At 42.4% G+C, this 6,000-nt stretch overlaps 1 non-coding gene across 1 annotated transcript; it reads left to right on the top strand.

Moving 5' to 3' along the window:
• The first annotated feature begins 5,257 nt into the window (after positions 1-5,257).
• Positions 5,258-5,361, top strand: LOC148577950 (small nucleolar RNA R71). The gene has a single exon (XR_015903723.1). It is a non-coding gene; the product is annotated as a small nucleolar RNA R71 (small nucleolar RNA).
• The last annotated feature ends 639 nt before the right edge of the window (positions 5,362-6,000 follow it).

Here is a 6,000-nt window from a genome sequence, read left to right on the forward strand (position 1 = left end):
GTGCTAGGTGTTGAGACACCCCTAAGGACTTACTCCCTCAAGCCTATCCCCCATACATACACACTACAGGCATTTAGTTTATTTATTTTCTTTTCTTGAGACCTTGGTGTCCAGCACCTCTTTGGGTTACTAAGTGTTCTGTAGTGAAGGTTACTCTTGATAGTGGACTTTCAGCTGATAATCCCGAGTTAGTTAACCCAAGTTACCAAGTGATAAGGCACCCCTAAGAGCTTATTCATCCAAGTATATCCCTCACACAGGAGCACCACAGACACTTGCCTCAAGCTTAAAACCATTGATGCCTAGCCTTATTGCTTACTCTTTTTCTTTTGTTTTTCACTTCCATTGTTCTTTCCCTTTTCTCTTCTTAGGATCTTGTTATTAACTTAGTCTCATGAGTGTATCCAAAGCAAAGTATTCAGGATAGATAGTTGTCCTCCTAGCCTTGTGGTTGAACCAACTTAGCTAACTTATGACTACCCCAAAGATTCATGAATGCACTTCCACAATATAAACTCCACTCTGGTCTTTTACAACTATAATCATTCTCTTTTTATTTGATTTAAAAAGGGACAAGCTTACAAGTAAATAAGGGAGTGATGCAGTGACATAAAGACCAGTAATCATGGACCTATTCAGAAGGAAAAACTTAAAAGACAGAATTTAAAAAAATTTAAACATGACATGGAAGTATGTTCTATTTCATACAAGATCTTCCTTATTTAAAGCATAGAAAAGATGGACTAAAAAGAACTCCACCACCTTTCATTCATGTGGATGTCCATGCTCCCATCCTTGTTTATCCTCATTGTGTCTCTCTTGAGTACTTGTACTTCCACTTCCCTTGCCTTTTCCAAGCAGCTTCCTTCAGAAACCACTATCTTCCATCTTCTTCTTGAGTGTCTCCTTTTGCTGTTTCACTTTTCTCTCTTCTTGTTCTACAAATTCTTTTTGAACTTTATCATATGCAGGGATGGCATAGTGTAGATGATGCATATTACTGGTCATGTAGTTCAACTCGGCTTGAGTGTTTACATAGAACTCTTCCCTATGTAGTTGCCTTCCTTCATTGAGTACACTGAACTCATTAAAAGTTTTCATTTGGGCTATCTGTCGCTGGTTGAGCTCTTGCAAGTGCTTCTCTTGAAGTTCTTGCCTCTCATTCACTTGGTTGATGGCTTGAGTGAGCTGAGAGTAGTATTCCTGCTGCTGCTCCATTTGTTGTTTTTGCCGTGCTTCCTGTTGGTTCAGCCGGTTCAGTATTTGCTCTTGTCCTTCCATATGTCTCTGTCCTAAATCTTCAATGGCTCTTAGAAGGTGAGTCATATTCAAGTTGGCTGGGTCATGATACTCTTCTTGTTGATGTTCTTCCTGATGGTATTCCTCTTGATGAGCTTCTTCCTGGGCCTTTTGCCTTCCTATATGTGGCCTTCTTAGTTGCTGAGCCGGTGTGGTATAGACCATTCGCTCGAGGGTGACTGGCCTACCTGGGTTTACCCAGTCTGGGCTGCTGTCCTCAAATACTACCTTGGCCTTGTTGCACAAGCGGAGAATGGTGCTGGGGTACCAAAGTCTGGCTCCTGAGTCAGCTTTCTCAGCTGACTCTTGAATCCCTTCGGCAATGAGCTCATGCACCTTGATTTCCCCACCTTGTACTAAGCATTGTACCATAGTGGCTCGATTGATGTTAACCTCCGAATTGTTAGCAGCTGGTAGGATGGACCTCCTTACAAGCTCAAACCACCCTTTGGCTTCAGGGTGAAGGTCCCCCCTTTTTATGAATTTTGGTCTCCCATCTGAGTACCTCTCCCAGTCAGCGGCTATGACACAGATGTCTGATGCTATCTCTGAGAGCTCATCCTTATCGGGGCTTCTACTTATCCTTTCCTGATAACTCTCCTCATCAAAATGAGGTGATTTTAATTGAAGAGCTCTTGTTATGGCACTTGGGCTGAAGTCCACCTCCCTTCCTCTCACATAGCTTTTGAAGGTTGGGGCTTTGGTCTTATCCTCTCTAACTGCATTTGCATAGAATTCTTTGATGAGGTTTCCATTGATCTTTCCCTCTGGACTGGTGAGCAATTGCCACCCCCTCTGTTCGATTTTTCTCCAAATCTGTGGTGATTCATTTGCATTGATTTGGAAGATTAATTCTGGCAATATCCTTCTGACACTTATCCGCTCAAATTCATGCTCATGAAAGGCAGTCTTGAATCTCTTGTCATCAAAAGGAGCACTCTCCATAGGCCCTTTCCTCTTTTGCCTCTTTGAGCTTGATGATGCCATGGCTTGAATTGTTGTTTGAGGGGGTTTGAGGCTTCGGATAGATGAAGAGAGGATTGGTTAAAGCAATTTGTGATGAAGGGTTTAGTGTGCCAATAGAAGTGTGGAGAGTGGGGATTTGAATGTGAGGAGTGAGCATGCACTACGGTTCACTTATATAAGAAAATCATGAGTGGATGAAGGGTGTGGATTGCATGAATGTTTACTAGATGAACGGATGGGGTTGTGTATGAAGGGAAGACAAGGATCATCACTTTAATGAGAGTGATTGGTTCGTTCTTCAAGGGTCTTCTTTCTCCAATGTTGCATGGCAGCGTTTCCCCATGCGTTCCTTCTTGAGACATGTGTGTAGTGCTCTTCATTAAGTGGTGAAATCTCCCCCATTTAATTGTCCAATCAATCCTTTTTATGCTTCTTTTCCTTTCCTATAAAGATTTGAAATAAGGGAATTAATATATAAAAAAAATTAAAACTCTACGGCTAGAATAAAATGAAAGAAAGGATTTGATTGTTTGTTTATGAATTTCAACCAACTGACTAACTATTGGTGGTTCCTTATATGCATTTTGGTGGCACCATGGGGTGACACCAAACTTAGTCTGAAGCACTGTGATGAAAGTTTTGTGTTCAAAGCTCCCAAGACTAGCATGCAACTTGGTTCGCTTTGAACACCAAACTTGTTCCTCACTATATTCTGCATAAGAAGACTTTCACCAATTGTTTGTTAAGTTTGGATTGAAGCTCATAAAGATTGACTTATTCATTATCATTTGAAAGCATATAAAACATGGGTTGCCTCCCATGAAGCGCTTCTTTAGCGTCACTAGCTTGACGTTTTTTTTTCTTTCATCACGGTGGTTGGTAGTGCTTAAAGTCCTCCCCTCTTGCTGTGGACTTGTATCCATTGGTTGGATCAATGATCTCCACATGTTCCAGGAAAAGAACTCTGTTGATAGTGAAGACCTTGGGTAATTGAGATGGCACAGTAGGGATATTAGGGGGAATATCCGGGAAGTAGGCTGAGACAACTCTATCCCCTGGAGAGAAGTCTTCCGTAGGGATCTTCTTGTTCCTCCATCTCCTTAATACCTTCTTTTTTGTTTCTTTTGAGGTTGCCTTCCCCTTGGTGACCTCTTTTCTCCAAGGAGTTGTGATGCTATCTTCACCTGCCTCTAGAGGTTTGGGTTCCTCCAACTTTTCCTTGAGCTGTGGCAATTGCTGTTTTCCTTGTTTGTTAGTTAAGGGGGTCTCAGAACGAACTGGCTGTGCTTCAGTGCTTGTTTCCTCCTTCAGTGTCTCATTATCATTTGTGCTTAGTTCCTTGTCCTCTTGATCTGTTTCTTGTGAGAGTTTGAAAACATTGAAGCTGAGTCGTTCATCATGGATTCTCAATATTAGCTCCCCTTTCTCTACATCGATAAGTGCTCTGGCCGTAGCTAGAAATGGTCTTCCCAATATGATTGGGTGAGTGTGACTTTCTTCCATGTCCAGAATGACAAAGTCTGTTGGGAGAAAGTACTTCTCAACCTTTAGCAACACATTTTCCACCACTCCTATTGCTTGCTTTTGAGTTTTGTCAGCCAGTCTGATAATGACATCTGTAGGCATTATCTCATTGATCTACAGCCTCTTCACCAGGGATAAGGGCAGTAAATTGATGCTGGACCCTAAATCGCATAGTGCTCTGTCGAACATAGTTTCACCTATGGCACAAGGGATATGAAAACTTCCTGGGTCTCTTCTTTTTGTAGGTAACTCAGGTTGAATAAGGGCACTACATTCCTTGTTCATCACTATAGTCTGCCCTCCCTTGAGTGAGCTTTTCCTGGGAAGAAGTTCCTTCATATATTTGATGAATGCAGGCATTTGTTGAATTGCCTTGATGAATGGTATGTTCACATGCAGAGATGCAAACAAGTCTAGGAACCTTGAGTATATTCTTTTTCCCACAGCACCATTGAGCAGTTGAGGGAATGGTGCATAGAGCTTCAGCAGCTCTTGTTGTGAGATTTCTGGTTCTTTGTGATCTCTATCCTCCTCCTTTACTGAGTTGTCTTCAGGTTGTTTGCACATTTTGCCTTGCTTGTCTTCAATCTCTTGATCACTTGTAGTGACCATTTTGCAATCTTCCCATCTTACTTTCTTTGCTTCTCCCTTGGGGTTTTTCTCAGTGTCACTTGGGAAGCTATCAGTAGGTTTGGGAATCTTCTCAGCTAAATATCCCACCTGGAATTCCATCTTTCTAATGGTTTCTCCCGGGTTCTTAATATTGGCTCGCACCTCCTCTTTGAACACCTTATTTTCTTGAATCTCTTGGCTTATTCCTTCAAGTAAGGCTTCAATCTTAGAGAGCCTGTCATCAATTGATGAGTGATTCGGAGCAGATGTGCTGTTTTGGTTTTGATAAGTATGTGGAGAGTTGTTATTGTGGGGGTGTTGAGATGTCCTCTGGGTGAATTGTTGGTGAGCTGCATTGTTGTTGGAGTTGTAACGTCTCTGGTCTTGGTTTTGATCTTGCTCACTTCCCCACCCAAAGTTCGGGTGATTTCTCTATCCAGGGTTGTAGGTCTTGGAGTATGGATCATAGTTTTTCCTTGGTGAATTCCCAATGTAGTTGGCTTGCTCCTGACTTCCTTCTGCTTCTTGGTTTACTCCTTCTTGTGTTGTTGATGAAGTGGAGATTGCTGCTACTTGGTTCATCTCCATCTTCTTGGTGAGGTCAGCCAGCTGCTGGGTAATGAGCTTGTTTTGGGCCAACAGAGCATCTACATTGTTTAGCTCCATCACTCCTCTTGTGTTTCCTCTTTCGGAAGCATAGAAGTAGTCGTTTTCTGCTACTGTTTCAATAACATCTATGGCTTCCTCAATGGTCTTCTTCTTGTTCAAGGACCCTCCAGATGAATGGTCTACTGCCTTCTTTGACTCATAAGAGAGCCCTTCGTAGAAAATGTGCAGCTGGACCCATTCGTTGAACATGTCAGGTGGACACCTCCTTGTTAAGTCTTTGAACCTCTCCCATGCTTCATACAGAGTCTGACCATCCTGTTGCCTGAACGTTTGAACCTCAGCTCTCAGCCTATTGATTCATTGAGGAGGGTAGAATCTTGCTAAGAATTTGTTCACCACATCCTCCCAAGTTGTCAAGCTCTCCTTTGGGAAGGATTCCAGCCATTTGGCTGCCTTGTCTCTGAGTGAGAAGGGAAATAAGAGCAATCTATAGGCGTCAGGATGAACACCATTAGATTTCACTGTGTCACATATTCTCAGGAAGGTGGTCAAATGTTGGTTGGGATCTTCTTGAACACCTCCTCCAAACGAACAGTTGTTCTGAACAAGGGTGATGAGCTGTGGTTTAAGTTCAAAGTTGTTGGCATGGATTGTTGGTTTTTGGATGCTACTTCCACAATTGCCTGGGTTTGGATTAATGTAAGAGCCCAAAACTCTTCTATCCTCTCCAGCATGATTTGCTCCACCTCCTCTGCCATGGTTGTGAGTCTCTTCTTCATGATGATTTTCCATATTTTCTTCCATGTTTAGTTCAAAGTATTCCTCAAACTGTTCCTCCTCTTCTTTAGCACCAACTACTCGTTTTTCTTTTGCCTCCCTCCTTAGTCTAAGGAAGGTTCTCTCTGGTTCAGAATCAAAGGAAGTTGAAGCCCCACTTCTTCTCCCTATCATACAACCAACAATGACAAGCAGAGAAAATAGGTGCAGACA

The sequence above is a fragment of the Arachis ipaensis genome, chromosome B1, assembly GCF_059453495.1.
Source record: "Arachis ipaensis isolate K30076 ecotype BB chromosome B1, ASM5945349v1, whole genome shotgun sequence".
Taxonomy (NCBI): Eukaryota; Viridiplantae; Streptophyta; class Magnoliopsida; order Fabales; family Fabaceae; genus Arachis; species Arachis ipaensis.